Source organism: Ambystoma mexicanum, chromosome 1p, assembly GCF_040938575.1.
Source record: "Ambystoma mexicanum isolate Mex_15411 chromosome 1p, UKY_AmexF1_1, whole genome shotgun sequence".
In the NCBI taxonomy this organism is placed as follows: domain Eukaryota; kingdom Metazoa; phylum Chordata; class Amphibia; order Caudata; family Ambystomatidae; genus Ambystoma; species Ambystoma mexicanum.
Genome location: NC_090921.1, coordinates 3,105,985 through 3,124,238, shown reverse-complemented (window position 1 = coordinate 3,124,238; position 18,254 = coordinate 3,105,985). Strand labels below are relative to the sequence as shown.

The 18,254-nt window shown below is 48.3% G+C and overlaps 4 non-coding genes across 4 annotated transcripts; 1 reads left to right on the top strand and 3 right to left on the bottom strand.

Moving 5' to 3' along the window:
• Window positions 1-230: 230 nt before the first annotated feature.
• Window positions 231-304, bottom strand: TRNAI-AAU (transfer RNA isoleucine (anticodon AAU)). Its single transcript has one exon. It is a non-coding gene; the product is annotated as a tRNA-Ile (tRNA).
• A 3,505-nt stretch (window positions 305-3,809) lies between these two features.
• Window positions 3,810-3,883, bottom strand: TRNAV-AAC (transfer RNA valine (anticodon AAC)). Its single transcript has one exon. It is a non-coding gene; the product is annotated as a tRNA-Val (tRNA).
• Window positions 3,884-7,389: 3,506 nt separating this feature from the next.
• On the bottom strand, window positions 7,390-7,463 carry TRNAI-AAU (transfer RNA isoleucine (anticodon AAU)). The gene has a single exon. It is a non-coding gene; the product is annotated as a tRNA-Ile (tRNA).
• Window positions 7,464-15,069: 7,606 nt separating this feature from the next.
• Window positions 15,070-15,143, top strand: TRNAN-GUU (transfer RNA asparagine (anticodon GUU)). The gene has a single exon. It is a non-coding gene; the product is annotated as a tRNA-Asn (tRNA).
• The last annotated feature ends 3,111 nt before the right edge of the window (window positions 15,144-18,254 follow it).

The window sequence follows — 18,254 nt, the reverse complement described above, 5'->3', positions numbered from 1 at the left end:
AGGACCACGGATAGACTGCCTTCTTGCAGTCCCTTTGCTACAGCACTAGGACATGTAGTCATTTCAGGAGCCAAAGAACTGTTTTTGGCATTAGCCAGAGGAAGTCTTTGCTTATATTGTGCTATTACTCAGAATTCCACATCGGCTTATTATTTTACAGATTTCATATTCGTCCAATGAGAGTTCTTTATTCATGAAGCTCCAATTTTAAAAGGAAACTTAAAAAGGTGTGGCCAGTACGGGGATCGAACCCGCGACCTTGGCGTTATTAGCACCACGCTCTAACCAACTGAGCTAACCGACCATTAATACTCACGTGCACAGCAACAGCTACTAGCAGCTGCTGTCAGCAGAACAATGTTCTTAGTACATTCCCATTGAGTCCTTAGCGCCTGCGGTCAGCACATGGGAAGGCGACTTGCAGCCCATGAGACGCGCCTGACAAGATGGAGCAGGTGACATCTAGGCCATTCTTTGGCATGCACTGGATAAGAGCATTTGCACAAGATGTCGTCTTTGGGCTAGTTACAACCAATTTTGGGAAGGTTTACTGCTGCCACGGACTGCTGCCATTATAGACTCCACGCTCGAGGCTACATTATGAGGGGCAGCTGTCCTGGCCAAGCCTCAATGCCTAATGACTATAGAGTTGCTCCATATATAATACTAGTGCAATTTAGGTATTTTGCACCACAAAGTTATTTGCCACTTGGCTTACTTATGGCAACCTATTCTAAAGTCACTTCCAAGGTGACTCTAAGCAGTGCTTTAAGTGGGATTAGAAATTGAGGGGGGCTCTCGTTAGGGGGTGTGGCCTAGGCATGGGTGTGCTTAGTCCACGCCCCCATCAAGAGCCCCCCTCGCCTAAGAGGTGAGGGTTGCTAAAAGAAGCAGAGCTGGGGTGCACTGGCATTATTACCTTTAATGCGCCCAGCCCCTCCTTTTAAACAAAAGAAGCGGCTAAGCGGAGCAAAGGTGTGACACCAGTATGCCACAGCTCACACCCAGCAGGCAGCCTTTTCATTCAAGGAGCCACATGCTGCAATGCTTTACCACAGGCTCCTTGAATGAAAGTGATGCCTGCTGCTGATGGCTCTGTACTCTGAAACAGGAGGAGGTCTGAACTGCCCAGCTCGCCTTTTGTTTCTGAGTAAATAGCCATCAGCCAGCGTGAGTAGCGCAGGGGCTTCATGCTGGGTGATGGCTATTTACTCAGAAACAAAAGGAGGCCTGGCAGTCCAGCCCTCCTCCTGTTTCAGAGTACAGAGCCACCAGGCAGCCTGCACTGGACGGTTGCACCTGCTGCTTGCAGGTGACAGCACTTCGGTTTAGAAAAAAAGAAAAGGCAATTACTTTTTTTCTGAACCGTAGTGCTGACACCTGCAGGCAGCTTGTGTAACCGTGCAGCCGCTGCACGGGCAGCCTCAGGTGTCAGCATGGCTGGGGCTAGTCGGGGGTGAGTCCCCGGCAGGGCCCCGGCTTAGGAGCTTTTTCTGGAGACTGCCGGGGCTCGGCCCATGCTAGCCCCAGCCCACTTAAAGCTCTGACTCTAAGTATCAAAGACTGATGATGCTCCTTGAAATGTCTTTTTTCCGGGAAGTCACTTCTGTCCTTGTATCTCACCAGGAACTGGATGTGTTGCCTGCAGGTTACATATAGATTGCTGTGGTAGGTGCATTAACCCACTAGGCGAGCTTATCAGGTTTCAAACCTGGGACTTGCAAGACACACATGCGCACAAACACATGCTGCAAAAAACGGGACTTCCTCTGAGGCATCAGGTTGAATGTTGGTGCATGTCCCTTCCTTCATCTAGTATTACTTCCATTGGCCAATGGCAACCATTTTCCACCCCAATGTTGAGGATATTTAGTTTCACAAAGAGAGAATAATCATTGGGGGTGCGAGGCATGTAAAATCTGGCCCAGCATTAAGTCTTTGTCTTCACCCTGGGGCGTATATTGATATGGGCAGAGATGTCTCCTGCCACTGTACCCGGGGACGTTAGTTGGGGGTCACCAGAGGTCGCATCTGCGACCTTTGAGGTCTCCCTTGCGACATCTGTGTTCTCCCTTGCAACCTCTTGAAAAAAGTTCTCTTTTTTTGTTTTTTTGGGGGGGTTTTGTAATGCAAGCTCCTAGGCTGCGGCCAGCACCATGTAGCTCTTTACTTCTGGAGTGGCTGGCTTTCTTGTTCAGGGCCGTTAAAAAAAATAAGAAAAATATGAACAGGAGTGCCAAAAGTCTAACACTTTCAGCACTGACCCTAAATAAGAAAGAATAGGAATACCAAATAATGTGTCTTTCTGGAATGCTATACAATAATTGCTAGACTCATTAAAGGTTTATTTCAGGCACACTTCAGGGGGTGAGTCACTGATTTAGTCTGTTCTTAAACACCTCAACTCAGCCTTTCATCTTTCTCAGGTCGATAAATGAGTATCAACACATGTTGGGTGATATTGGGTGTATATTTTTACTATATAAAGCGCTTAAGCGTAAGTGCTATATAATAACACATCATTATCATTTGGTCATGGACTTCTGCTTGCATTCACAGTAATTTGGGAATATGGGCCTATACACTATGATCTTAACAATACATAAGGCGATCCATTCTTGTATGAAATGTACATCACATTATGTACATCACACTATAGTGATATTGTAACCATATTTTTCGTGGTGTACAGTGCTATGTGATGCCACTGCCTGTTTCGTCAACGGGTGAAAGGTTGTGTTCCATCGCTTCCTGCGATATCACTTCAGGGTGGGGTCAAATGACATCACTTCCTGTGATGTCATCAGGGGGTCAACGGTCGTGTGATGTCACTTCCGCTACCCCTGGCATTTTGGTGAAATGACGTCCCTTTGGGGTTGCTGCCTGTTAATGATTGTTTAAACACTCACTCTCTGCTCTCAAAGCTGTGAGATTTGTTGTGCTCTTGCTTACTCCCCATTCCAAGCCGCTTCTACCCCGCCGTACTGAGCATCGTTGCGCAGTCATGCCTCCTGCCTGCAGCATTTTCAGTTGAGTGGGTGACAGCCCTGTTATCCTTTGCCAGATACCTGCTCCATTTACAGGAATTCTAATCAATTGCCTTTGCACTCACACATTTGCCGGGCATGGTTATCATTTGCACAGGCAATCAATCAGTTGCCATTCTTTGGCAATGACTGCCCAGGTCCCATAGCATTTGCCAGGATCAGAAGCTGGGCACGGCTAAGTGGGGCAGGGATGCTGCTGATAGGATATCCCAGCAGGTCCTTGACCTATTCCAAACAATGAGACCTTGTAGAGGAAACCAAGAGGAAAGATTGGTACACAGCGATTTGATTGATGGGGGGCCTGCAAAAAAGGGGGGATGCCCAGGGGGTGTCCAAAGTTTAAGTTACCCATGGCGGGCCAGAGGGGTGCTGTGCTGCGATGTTGGGCCCATCTCCTGCCCGCAGGTTGATCCGACTCCCACAATTCAGAAGCCAGAAGACTCCTGAGATGTCAGCACACTGCAAAGTTGGAGTGATGTTATCAGTTTGGGACTGGAGGGAAATACCTGTGCTGCCACCACAGGCTAAGAGGAGGACCACGGATAGACTGCCTTCTTGCAGTCCCTTTGCTACAGCACTAGGACATGTAGTCATTTCAGGAGCCAAAGAACTGTTTTTGGCATTAGCCAGAGGAAGTCTTTGCTTATATTGTGCTATTACTCAGAATTCCACATCGGCTTATTATTTTACAGATTTCATATTCGTCCAATGAGAGTTCTTCATTCATGAAGCTCCAATTTTAAAAGGAAACTTAAAAAGGTGTGGCCAGTACGGGGATCGAACCCGCGACCTTGGCGTTGTTAACACCACGCTCTAACCAACTGAGCTAACCGACCATTAATACTCACGTGCACAGCAACAGCTACTAGCAGCTGCTGTCAGCAGAACAATGTTCTTAGTACATTCCCATTGAGCCCTTAGCGCCTGCGGTCAGCACATGGGAAGGCGACTTGCAGCCCATGAGACGCGCCTGACAAGATGGAGCAGGTGACATCTAGGCCATTCTTTGGCATGCACTGGATAAGAGCATTTGCACAAGATGTCGTCTTTGGGCTAGTTACAACCAGTTTTGGGAAGGTTTACTGCTGCCACGGACTGCTGCCATTATAGACTCCACGCTCGAGGCTACATTATGAGGGGCAGCTGTCCTGGCCAAGCCTCAATGCCTAATGACTATAGAGTTGCTCCATATATAATACTAGTGCAATTTAGGTATTTTGCACCACAAAGTTATTTGCCACTTGGCTTACTCATGGCAACCTATTCTAAAGTCACTTCCAAGGTGACTCTAAGCAGTGCTTTAAGTGGGATTAGAAATTGAGGGGGGCTCTCGTTAGGGGGTGTGGCCTAGGCATGGGTGTGCTTAGTCCACGCCCCCATCAAGAGCCCCCCTCGCCTAAGAGGTGAGGGTTGCTAAAAGAAGCAGAGCTGGGGTGCACTGGCATTATTACCTTTAATGCGCCCAGCCCCTCCTTTTAAACAAAAGAAGCGGCTAAGCGGAGCAAAGGTGTGACACCAGTATGCCACAGCTCACACCGAGCAGGCAGCCTTTTCATTCAAGGAGCCACATGCTGCAATGCTTTACCACAGGCTCCTTGAATGAAAGTGATGCCTGCTGCTGATGGCTCTGTACTCTGAAACAGGAGGAGGTCTGAACTGCCCAGCTCGCCTTTTGTTTCTGAGTAAATAGCCATCAGCCAGCGTGAGTAGCGCAGGGGCTTCATGCTGGGTGATGGCTATTTACTCAGAAACAAAAGGAGGCCTGGCAGTCCAGCCCTCCTCCTGTTTCAGAGTACAGAGCCACCAGGCAGCCTGCACTGGACGGTTGCACCTGCTGCTTGCAGGTGACAGCACTTCGGTTTAGAAAAAAAGAAAAGGCAATTACTTTTTTTCTGAACCGTAGTGCTGACACCTGCAGGCAGCTTGTGTAACCGTGCAGCCGCTGCACGGGCAGCCTCAGGTGTCAGCATGGCTGGGGCTAGTCGGGGGTGAGTCCCCGGCAGGGCCCCGGCTTAGGAGCTTTTTCTGGAGACTGCCGGGGCTCGGCCCATGCTAGCCCCAGCCCACTTAAAGCTCTGACTCTAAGCATCAAAGACTGATAATGCTCCTTGAAATGTCTTTTTTCCGGGAAGTCACTTCTGTCCTTGTATCTCACCAGGAACTGGATGTGTTGCCTGCAGGTTACATATAGATTGCTGTGGTAGGTGCATTAACCCACTAGGCGAGCTTATCAGGTTTCAAACCTGGGACTTGCAAGACACACATGCGCACAAACACATGCTGCAAAAAACGGGACTTCCTCTGAGGCATCAGGTTGAATGTTGGTGCATGTCCCTTCCTTCATCTAGTATTACTTCCATTGGCCAATGGCAACCATTTTCCACCCCAATGTTGAGGATATTTAGTTTCACAAAGAGAGAATAATCATTGGGGGTGCGAGGCATGTAAAATCTGGCCCAGCATTAAGTCTTTGTCTTCACCCTGGGGCGTATATTGATATGGGCAGAGATGTCTCCTGCCACTGTACCCAGGGACGTCAGTTGGGGGTCACCAGAGGTCGCATCTGCGACCTTTGAGGTCTCCCTTGCGACATCTGTGTTCTCCCTTGCAACCTCTTGAAAAAAGTTCTCTTTTTTTGTTTTTTTGGGGGGGGGTTTGTAATGCAAGCTCCTAGGCTGCGGCCAGCACCATGTAGCTCTTTACTTCTGGAGTGGCTGGCTTTCTTGTTCAGGGCCGTTAAAAAAAATAAGAAAAATAAGAACAGGAGTGCCAAAAGTCTAACACTTTCAGCACTGACCCTAAATAAGAAAGAATAGGAATACCAAATAATGTGTCTTTCTGGAATGCTATACAATAATTGCTAGACTCATTAAAGGTTTATTTCAGGCACACTTCAGGGGGTGAGTCACTGATTTAGTCTGTTCTTAAACACCTCAACTCAGCCTTTCATCTTTCTCAGGTCGATAAATGAGTACCAACACATGTTGGGTGATATTGGGTGTATATTTTTACTATATAAAGCGCTTAAGCGTAAGTGCTATATAATAACACATCATTATCATTTGGTCATGGACTTCTGCTTGCATTCACAGTAATTTGGGAATATGGGCCTATACAATCTGATCTTAACAATACATATGGCGATCCATTCTTGTATGAAATGTACATCACATTATGTACATCACACTATAGTGATATTGTAACCATATTTTTCGTGGTGTACAGTGCTATGTGATGCCACTGCCTGTTTCGTCAACGGGTGAAAGGTTGTGTTCCATCGCTTCCTGCGATATCACTTCAGGGTGGGGTCAAATGACATCACTTCCTGTGATGTCATCAGGGGGTCAACGGTCGTGTGATGTCACTTCCGCTACCCCTGGCATTTTGGTGAAATGACGTCCCTTTGGGGTTGCTGCCTGTTAATGATTGTTTAAACACTCACTCTCTGCTCTCAAAGCTGTGAGATTTGTTGTGCTCTTGCTTACTCCCCATTCCAAGCCGCTTCTACCCCGCCGTACTGAGCATCGTTGCGCAGTCATGCCTCCTGCCTGCAACATTTTCAGTTGAGTGGGTGACAACCCTGTTATCATTTGCCAGATACCTACTCCATTTACAGGAATTCTAATCAATTGCCTTTGCACTCACACATTTGCCGGGCATGGTTATCATTTGCACAGGCAATCAATCAGTTGCCATTCTTTGGCAATGACTGCCCAGGTCCCATAGCATTTGCCAGGATCAGAAGCTGGGCACGGCTAAGTGGGGCAGGGATGCTGCTGATAGGATATCCCAGCAGGTCCTTGACCTATTCCAAACAATGAGACCTTGTAGAGGAAACCAAGAGGAAAGATTGGTACACAGCGATTTGATTGATGGGGGGCCTGCAAAAAAGGGGGGATGCCCAGGGGGTGTCCAAAGTTTAAGTTACCCATGGCGGGCCAGAGGGGTGCTGTGCTGCGATGTTGGGCCCATCTCCTGCCCGCAGGTTGATCCGACTCCCACAATTCAGAAGCCAGAAGACTCCTGAGATGTCAGCACACTGCAAAGTTGGAGTGATGTTATCAGTTTGGGACTGGAGGGAAATACCTGTGCTGCCACCACAGGCTAAGAGGAGGACCACGGATAGACTGCCTTCTTGCAGTCCCTTTGCTACAGCACTAGGACATGTAGTCATTTCAGGAGCCAAAGAACTGTTTTTGGCATTAGCCAGAGGAAGTCTTTGCTTATATTGTGCTATTACTCAGAATTCCACATCGGCTTATTATTTTACAGATTTCATATTCGTCCAATGAGAGTTCTTCATTCATGAAGCTCCAGTTTTAAAAGGAAACTTAAAAAGGTGTGGCCAGTACGGGGATCGAACCCGCGACCTTGGCGTTATTAGCACCACGCTCTAACCAACTGAGCTAACCGGCCATTAATACTCACGTGCACAGCAACAGCTACTAGCAGCTGCTGTCAGCAGAACAATGTTCTTAGTACATTCCCATTGAGCCCTTAGCGCCTGCGGTCAGCACATGGGAAGGCGACTTGCAGCCCATGAGACGCGCCTGACAAGATGGAGCAGGTGACATCTAGGCCATTCTTTGGCATGCACTGGATAAGAGCATTTGCACAAGATGTCGTCTTTGGGCTAGTTACAACCAGTTTTGGGAAGGTTTACTGCTGCCACGGACTGCTGCCATTATAGACTCCACGCTCGAGGCTACATTATGAGGGGCAGCTGTCCTGGCCAAGCCTCAATGCCTAATGACTATAGAGTTGCTCCATATATAATACTAGTGCAATTTAGGTATTTTGCACCACAAAGTTATTTGCCACTTGGCTTACTCATGGCAACCTATTCTAAAGTCACTTCCAAGGTGACTCTAAGCAGTGCTTTAAGTGGGATTAGAAATTGAGGGGGGCTCTCGTTAGGGGGTGTGGCCTAGGCATGGGTGTGCTTAGTCCACGCCCCCATCAAGGGCCCCCCTCGCCTAAGAGGTGAGGGTTGCTAAAAGAAGCAGAGCTGGGGTGCACTGGCATTATTACCTTTAATGCGCCCAGCCCCTCCTTTTAAACAAAAGAAGCGGCTAAGCGGAGCAAAGGTGTGACACCAGTATGCCACAGCTCACACCCAGCAGGCAGCCTTTTCATTCAAGGAGCCACATGCTGCAATGCTTTACCACAGGCTCCTTGAATGAAAGTGATGCCTGCTGCTGATGGCTCTGTACTCTGAAACAGGAGGAGGTCTGCACTGCCCAGCTCGCCTTTTGTTTCTGAGTAAATAGCCATCAGCCAGCGTGAGTAGCGCAGGGGCTTCATGCTGGGTGATGGCTATTTACTCAGAAACAAAAGGAGGCCTGGCAGTCCAGCCCTCCTCCTGTTTCAGAGTACAGAGCCACCAGGCAGCCTGCACTGGACGGTTGCACCTGCTGCTTGCAGGTGACAGCACTTCGGTTTAGAAAAAAAGAAAAGGCAATTACTTTTTTTCTGAACCGTAGTGCTGACACCTGCAGGCAGCTTGTGTAACCGTGCAGCCGCTGCACGGGCAGCCTCAGGTGTCAGCATGGCTGGGGCTAGTCGGGGGTGAGTCCCCGGCAGGGCCCCGGCTTAGGAGCTTTTTCTGGAGACTGCCGGGGCTTGGCCCATGCTAGCCCCAGCCCACTTAAAGCTCTGACTCTAAGTATCAAAGACTGATGATGCTCCTTGAAATGTCTTTTTTCCGGGAAGTCACTTCTGTCCTTGTATCTCACCAGGAACTGGATGTGTTGCCTGCAGGTTACATATAGATTGCTGTGGTAGGTGCATTAACCCACTAGGCGAGCTTATCAGGTTTCAAACCTGGGACTTGCAAGACACACATGCGCACAAACACATGCTGCAAAAAACGGGACTTCCTCTGAGGCATCAGGTTGAATGTTGGTGCATGTCCCTTCCTTCATCTAGTATTACTTCCATTGGCCAATGGCAACCATTTTCCACCCCAATGTTGAGGATATTTAGTTTCACAAAGAGAGAATAATCATTGGGGGTGCGAGGCATGTAAAATCTGGCCCAGCATTAAGTCTTTGTCTTCACCCTGGGGCGTATATTGATATGGGCAGAGATGTCTCCTGCCACTGTACCCGGGGACGTCAGTTGGGGGTCACCAGAGGTCGCATCTGCGACCTTTGAGGTCTCCCTTGCGACATCTGTGTTCTCCCTTGCAACCTCTTGAAAAAAGTTCTCTTTTTTTGTTTTTTTGGGGGGGTTTTGTAATGCAAGCTCCTAGGCTGCGGCCAGCACCATGTAGCTCTTTACTTCTGGAGTGGCTGGCTTTCTTGTTCAGGGCCGTTAAAAAAAATAAGAACAATAAGAACAGGAGTGCCAAAAGTCTAACACTTTCAGCACTGACCCTAAATAAGAAAGAATAGGAATACCAAATAATGTGTCTTTCTGGAATGCTATACAATCATTGCTAGACTCATTAAAGGTTTATCTCAGGCACACTTCAGGGGGTGAGTCACTGATTTAGTCTGTTCTTAAACACCTCAACTCAGCCTTTCATCTTTCTGAGGTCGATAATTGAGTACCAACACATGTTGGGTGATATTGGGTGTATATTTTTACAATATAAAGCGCTTAAGCGTAAGTGCTATATAATAACACATCATTATCATTTGGTCCTGGACTTCTGCTTGCATTCACAGTAATTTGGGAATATGGGCCTATACACTCTGATCTTAACAATACATATGGCGTTCCATTCTTGTATGAAATGTACATCACATTATGTACATCACACTATAGTGATATTGTAACCATATTTTTCGTGGTGTACAGTGCTATGTGATGCCACTGCCTGTTTCGTCAACGGGTGAAAGGTTGTGTTCCATCGCTTCCTGCGATATCACTTCAGGGTGGGGTCAAATGACATCACTTCCTGTGATGTCATCAGGGGGTCAACGGTCGTGTGATGTCACTTCCGCTACCCCTGGCATTTTGGTGAAATGACGTCCCTTTGGGGTTGCTGCCTGTTAATGATTGTTTAAACACTCACTCTCTGCTCTCAAAGCTGTGAGATTTGTTGTGCTCTTGCTTACTCCCCATTCCAAGCCGCTTCTACCTCGCCGTACTGAGCATCGTTGCGCAGTCATGCCTCCTGCCTGCAACATTTTCAGTTGAGTGGGTGACAGCCCTGTTATCATTTTCCAGATGCCTACTCCATTTACAGGAATTCTAATCAATTGCCTTTGCACTCACACATTTGCCTGGCATGGTTATCATTTGCACAGGTAATCAATCAGTTGCCATTCTTTGGCAATGACTGCCCAGGTCCCATAGCATTTGCCAGGATCAGAAGCTGGGCACGGCTAAGTGGGGCAGGGATGCTGCTGATAGGATATCCCAGCAGGTCCTTGACCTATTCCAAACAATGAGACCTTGTAGAGGAAACCAAGAGGAAAGATTGGTACACAGCGATTTGATTGATGGGGGACCTGCAAAAAAGGGGGGATCCTCAGGGGGTGTCCAAAGTTTAAGTTACCCATGGCGGGCCAGAGGGGGGCTGCGCTGCGATGTTGGGCCCATCTCCTGCCCGCAGGTTGATCCGACTCCCACAATTCAGAAGCCAGAAGACTCCTGAGATGTCAGCACACTGCAAAGTTGGAGTGATGTTATCAATTTGGGACTGGAGGGAAATACCTGTGCTGCCACCACAGGCTAAGAAGAGGAGGACCACGGATAGACTGCCTTCTTGCAGTCCTTTTGCTACAGCACTAGGACATGTAGTCATTTCAGGAGCCAAAGAACTGTTTTTGGCATTAGCCAGAGGAAGTCTTTGCTTATATTGTGCTATTACTCAGAATTCCACATCGGCTTATTATTTTACAGATTTCATATTCGTCCAATGAGAGTTCTTCATTCATGAAGCTCCAATTTTAAAAGGAAACTTAAAAATGGTGTGGCCAGTACGGGGATCGAACCCGCGACCACCACGCTCTAACCAACTGAGCTAACCGCCCATTAATACTCACGGTCACAGCAACAGCTACTAGCAGCTGCTGTCAGCAGAACAATGTTCTTAGTACATTCCTATTGAGCCCTTAGCGCCTGCGGTCAGCACATGGGAAGGCGACTTGCAGCCCAGGAGACGCGCCTGACAAGATGGAGCATGTGACATCTAGACCATTCTTTGGCATGCACTGGATAAGAGCATTTGCACAAGATGTCGTCTTTGGGCCAGTTACAACCACTTTTGGGAAGGCTTACTGCTGCAACGGACTGCTGCCATTATAGACTCCACGCACGAGGCTACATTATGAGGGGAAGCTGTCCTGGCCAAGCCTCAATGCCTAATGACTATAGAGTTGCTCCATATATAATACTAGTGCAACTTAGGTATTTTGCACCACAAAGTTATTTGCCACTTGGCTTACTTATGGCAACCTATTCTAAAGTCACTTCCAAGGTGACTCTAAGCAGTGCTTTAAGTGGGATTAGAAATTGAGGGGGGCTCTCGTTAGGGGGTGTGGCCTAGGCATGGGTGTGCTTAGCCCCCGCCCCCATCAAGAGCCCCCCTCGCCTAAGAGGTGGGGGCTGCTAAAAGAAGCAGAGCTGGGGTGCACTGGCATTATTACCTTTAATGCGCCCAGCCCCTCCTTTTAAACAAAAGAAGCGGCTAAGCGGAGCAAAGGTGTGACACCAGTATGCCACAACTCACACCCAGCAGGCAGCCTTTTCATTCAAGGAGCCACATGCTGCAATGCTTTACCACAGGCTCCTGGAATGAAAGTGATGCCTGCTGCTGATGGCTCTGTACTCTGAAACAGGAGGAGGTCTGAATTGCCCAGCTCGCCTTTTGTTTCTGAGTAAATAGCCATCAGCCAGCGTGAGTAGCGCAGGGGCTTCATGCTGGGTGATGGCTATTTACTCAGAAACAAAAGGAGGCCTGGCAGTCCAGCCCTCCTCCTGTTTCAGAGTACAGAGCCACCAGGCAGCCCGCACTGGAAGGCTGCACCTGCTGCTTGCAGGTGACAGCACTTCGGTTTAGAAAAAAAGAAAAGGCAATTGCTTTTTTTCTAAACCATAGTGCTGACACCTGCAGGCAGCTTGTGTAACCGTGCAGCCGCTGCACGGGCGGCCTCAGGTGTCAGCATGGCTGGAGCTAGTCGGGGGTGAGCCCCCGGCAGGGCCCCGGCTCAGGAGCCTTTTCTGGAGACTGCCGGGGCTCGGCCCATGCTAGCCCCAGCCCACTTAAAGCTCTGCCTCTAAGTATCAAAGACTGATGATGCTCCTTGAAATGTCTTTTTTCCGGGAAGTCACTTCTGTCCGTGCAATCCATATACAAAGTAGAATGTTTGCATGTATTTTGCCCCAGAACGCCCGGACAGAGCTCTTATAGATGAGTTTCCTGCATCTGTAATGTTCCTGCAGTTTTATTTTTTTCGTTATGTGTCAAAATACCATCAGTTACTAATGTTACCAAAAACGTAGATTGGGGCAGGGTGGGTGGTGTGGGGGCTCGAATGAGACCGAATGCAATTGCACCCACTGCATTTAGGGGGAGGAGTAGCAGGACTTTGTTCATGGCTCACCCCCAACCCCACTCTTGAAATGCTGGCTACTCCGTGCTTCTCGGACTGTTATCCGCAATAAGCAAGTGCCCCCCCCATCCCAACTTTCATCTTAAAATGGGGCCTCACGGGAGGTGACACATTCTCAGCCCGCCCTGCTGGTAGGAAGGAGGTGTGAGGAGTTAAGCAGCAGCCAGGCCCCCTGCTGCCTTAACACTTCTCAGGGGTTTCAGGTGCCACCAGTGTTTAAAGCAGTGGTCTTCAACCTTTTTTGGGCATGGCCCCCCCTGAGCAAAATTTGGGCAGGTCGAGACCCCCCAGAAATGCCAAATGGACAGTATATATTGCGCGCTGTCACCTGCTCCCATCACAGTCGCTAGGCTCCCTCATCCCACTCCTACCCAGTCTCTCGTCTCTCCCCACCCCATCACACACCATGGGCTCGCCCCACTCTGCTCCCACCACTATCCCATGGTTCCCGCCGATTGTGCTCCCACCATAGTCCCTGTGTTCCCCCCATCCCATTCCCAACATAGTCTGAGGGCCAGTGGCAGCTGGTGATTTTTTTTTTTAAGTGGAGGGGTATAACTATTTCCCCCAAAAATGCCATAGCGACCGAGCATAGTGTGGGAGCACGAACCATTAAAGAGAGGTTTGGGGGTGGGATTCCCCCTGTGATTTTTTTTAAATAATGGTTTAAAATGTTGCATTGTAGAGCATACTTTTAACAAAAAAAAGGGTAAATAGCCAAACAGTTTGCAATTGGCTACCATCCCTGTCCCCTGGGCCCCACTGGGCCTAACACAATCAACATGATTATGTGTGTATGCAAGGCGCTGCACATTCATACAGCAATCACTCTATCATTCACACGAGCATCCATAACCATACACTCACTCATAACATAATCATACACGCATCCGTACACATGTTTAAATAAAAACATGAACATAAACGTACCTTCTGCATCGGCCTGCGTGTGGGTGCGGAAACGCCCTGCTCCAGGCTGCTCTGTCCGTATGGGTGAGGAGGCGCAGGAGCACCCTCTCGGACATACAGACATGCAGTGGCCCAGCCAGCATTTCCAATGAGCTATGCAATGCTGGTGAAGCAAAACGCCCAGCACTTGCATGGCTCAGTGAGCATTTGCGGCTGGGGAACTAAACTGAACTGTCAAAGGGAAACAGCTCCTCCATAATGGGTGAGGGGTCACTGGCTGGGCGCCCCCTCGCCATTATGGATAAGCAGCCAGGCTCGGACTGGCCTATAGGGCAATGCCTGTACTAAAAATGTAAAATGCTAGTGTGGGCCAGTCAAAATGGGCCACCATTTTGGCCAATGTGGACCAGTTTGATGAGTTACTTAATTATGCAGTTAGTAATTTTGACCATTGTTGCTGAATATATCACAATTTACTTACATTTTAACACAAAGCACCCCCTTGGGTACTATTGAAACAGTGGACCTCATTACAACCCTGGCGGTAGCTGTGCTGGTAAAACCGGCACGGCTGCCGCCAGAGTTGCATCCAGGTCCGGCACCCACGAATGGGCAATTACCGGGTCATGCCGAGTTAGGCAGACCTGATAATTGCCCTTTCGCAGGTGCCGGTACTGGTAGATCCCTATTTCCATTTGAGCCCATAGGGTTCAATGGGGATGGGGAGCTCGGATGCACCGGCACCGTTAATAACGGTACCGGTGCATCCGACGAGCTGTGCTCGCGGGTGCCGCACGGCCTGCCAGGTCAGACCTGGCAGGCTGTCAGACACCCGCAAGCACAACTCTTACTATGGCGGTATGGTAGCAACGGTGCCGGTAGCTTACCGGCACCGTTGTTACCGTACTGCCATAGTTGTAATGAGGCCTAGTCTGTGGCTAAAGGAATGAATATCCATTTACAACTGCAGGCCACTTTTTCATTGTTGCCTGAAACAGTTTCATGCTTCAGCCCGTCCATGTGAGCCACCCCTGGCCATTTCTTCCAAACTAAAAAAAATAAAATAAATTAACATTTAAAAAAAAAATATATATATATATATATATATATATATTTCATGCTAAGCTCTCAGGGCCCCCCAGGGATGAACCCGTGGGGGGTCACGCCCCACAGTTTGAATACCGCTGGTTTAAAGGAAGTCATAGATAGCTGTGGAGCTAGAGAGATAAATAAGTCTTGCAATGGTGAGGTGCTCAGCAGTCTCTATGGTGCACTGTGTGGCAGGACATTCAAATGTTAGCCCAAAACGGGCTTTTCAATCAAGCCCATAGCCCAAAGTGCTTTGTGTACTGTTTGAAGCTGAACATTACTTGTACCATACTGAGAAAGAGACGCTTCAGAGAAATGGAGGCACCTATCCTAACTTACAGCCTTGCTGTGTGCAGACAGCGCTCCTCCCCCAGGGCTTTAATAAAAGATGTCTCCACCTGGACCCAGGCCTGCGCGATTAGCCTACATGTATGGCTTTTGCAGAAAAATAACACATCGTCTCTGTGGCGCAATCGGTTAGCGCGTTCGGCTGTTAACCGAAAGGTTGGTGGTTCGAGCCCACCCAGGGACGCAGTTTATTTTGGATTTTGGCAAACGTGAGCCAACTCCCGTTCAAAAAAAAAAAACAACCAACGTGCAGGGTGCACTGCTTAATTCTGAAACCATATGTAAGGTGCTTCCTGTGCTGACATTTCCATCAAGTCACACATCCATGGCCAGTCTGATTGTCCTTCAATACACGGTTTCATGGCCCTATAGTTCTTGTATTCTGATGTGGGAATCTGGCGTAGGCGTTTGTTTTTCAATACCCGGTTTCATGGCCCTATAGTTCTGGTTTTCTGGTGTGGGAATCTTGCACAGGTGTTTGTCTTTCAAGACCCGATTTCATGGCCCTATAGTTCTGCTATTCTGATGTGGGAATCTGGCACAGGCGTTTGTTTACCCGGTTTCATGGCCCTATAGTTCTTGTATTCTGATGTGGGAATCTGGCACGGACGTTTGCCTTTCAATACCCGGTTTCATGGCCCTATAGTTCTTGTATTCTGATGTGGGGATCTGGAACGGGCGTTTGTTTTTCAATTCCCGGTTTCATGGCCCTAAAGTTCTTGTATTCTGATGTGGGAATCTGGCACGGGCGTTTGTCTTTCAATACCCGCTTTAATGGCCCTATAGTTCTTGTATTCTCATGTGGGAATCTGGCGCAGGCCTTTGTCGTTCAAGACCCGATTTCATGGCCCTATAGTTCTGGTATTCTGATGTGGGAATCTGGCACAGGCGTTTGTCTTTCAATACCCAGTTTGATGGCCCTATATTTCTGGTATTCTGATGTGGGAATCTGGCACAGGCGTTTTTCTTTCAATACCCAGTTTCATGGACCTATAGTTCTGGTTTTCTGATGTGGGAATCTGGCACAGGCGTTGTCTTTCAATACCCAGTTTCATGGCCCTATAGTTCTGGTATTCTGATGTGGGAATCTGGCACAGGCGTTGTCTTTCAATACCCAGTTTCATGGCCCTATATTTCTGGTATTCTGATGTGGGAATCTGGCATAGGCGTTTGTCTTTCAATGCCCGGTTTCATGGCCCTATAGTTCTTGTTTTCCGATGTGGGAATCTGGCATAGGCGTTTGTCTTTCAATACCCGGTTTCATGGGCCGATAGTTTTGGTATTCTGATGTGGGAATCTGGCATAGGTGTTTGCCTTTCGATACCCGGTTTCATGGCCCTATAGTTCTGTTCATTCAGGCCTTCCTCAATTAGCTAAAATCTGTAAGCGGACCATGTGCAACCACACTGAAAGTTAAAGGCTTTAGGCCAGTTATTGCTAGCTATGAATTATGTTTTCATTACCAATGTTTAACCATGTACTGACGTCATGGCCCCCTACGGACGAATCCTAAGAAGGTGTGTTCTGAATATGATCTGAAGATGACTATCAAGATAAAACTGAACAATGAAAATGATGCTGTATTGTTGAAACTTGGGTTAGTTTGCTCATGCAACACCATCAAACCACTCCCTGGAGCTTTGTACAATAAACATGCTTTATGCACAACCGTGTGCTCACTCCTTAAGTGGTGGGCCTGTTTGGGTTAAGGTGATTAAAGGCCTATCCGCACAGGGGGCCAGAGAGCAGTTTTATAAAGCGAATCGCGAGTCTAGCAATGACTCAAAGTGTGTCCATAAGTGTTCATAAAATACTGTTGTACAATACCCACTACACCTGCAGGTTCCTGCATGCCCATTATGTTACGTTATTTTATGTTACTTGGCATTTATATAGCGCCTTGTATATCATTGGTATGACCTCAAAGCGCCCTCGGGAACCATAGTTCAAGTTAGTGGAGAGAGACAGTGTCGTTTGGTGCGTGGGTGCACCGGATATGTGTGCAGCTGGTGTAGTTGTTGGATGATAGCTGCTTCCTAGCGATAGGTGTGGTGCTGAAGGTATCAGTTGGATGTGTGCAGTCAGGTGGGTGGACACACAGACTGGGTTCTTGGCAGCATTATGCCTGAGGAACGCCTATGTGAGCAGCTAGTCCGGAATGTGCTCAGCTAGCTGCGTTTTATTAGGGTGTTGAGGTGTTCATGGGGTTGTATTCGTAAGTGAAAAGCTAGGCCAAATTATCAGGGGTATATCTGTGTTCTAGTTGAATGATGGTGTATAGTAGAGAGTAAGTGTAGTGGTGTGATAGGTGGTTTATCTGTAAAGTGCCTCAGACTTTCGATCAGGCACGTAAACAAAATGGTGGGGACATACATAGCGACATTTGGATATATAGTGACAGGGATCGATACAGGTTTATATGGGGACACAGGTATGTATGTGAATACAGATATATAGCTACATGGGTCGATACCGGTATATATGGGGAAACAGATATATAGGAGGATACACATATATAGCAACAACATGGGAACAGGTGTACAGTGATTCAACGTGTGGTACATCCACTCTGTCCAATTCCATCCACTCTGTCCGGTTCCTTCCTCTCTGTCCGGTTCCTTCCACTCTGTCCGGTTCCATTCACTTTGTCCGGTTCCATTCACTTTGTCCGGTTCCATCCACTCTGTCCTGTTCCATCCACTCTGTCCGGTTCCATCCACTCTGTCCGGTTCCATCTACTCCATCCGTTTCGTCTGCTCCATCCGTTTCGTCCACTCTATTGGTTCCATGTCCATTCCACCCTTTCCACGTCCACTCTACCTGTCCCGTCCACTCTACCCATTCCATCTACTCTGCCTGTTCTGTTGAGTCAACCCGTTCCGTCCTCTCCCCCGTTCCATCCACCCTACCCGTTCCATCCACTCCGCCCGTTCCATCCACTCTGCCCGTTCCATACATTCCGCCCGTTCCATACATTCCGCCCTGTTCCATCCACTCGGCCTGTTCCATCCACTCGGCCTATTCCATCAACTCCGCCTGTTTCATCTATTCCACCCATTCCATCCACTCCACTCCATCCGTTTCATCCATTCCATCCGTTTCATCCACTCCATCCATGTCATCCACTCAATCCGTGTCATCCACTCCGTCCGTACTATCCACTCTGTCCGTTTCATCCACTCCATCGGTTCCATCCACTCCATCTGTTCCATTCACTCCATCCGTTCTATCCTTTCCATCCATTCCATCCATTCCATCCACTCCATCCGTTCCATCCGTTCCATCCGTTCCATCC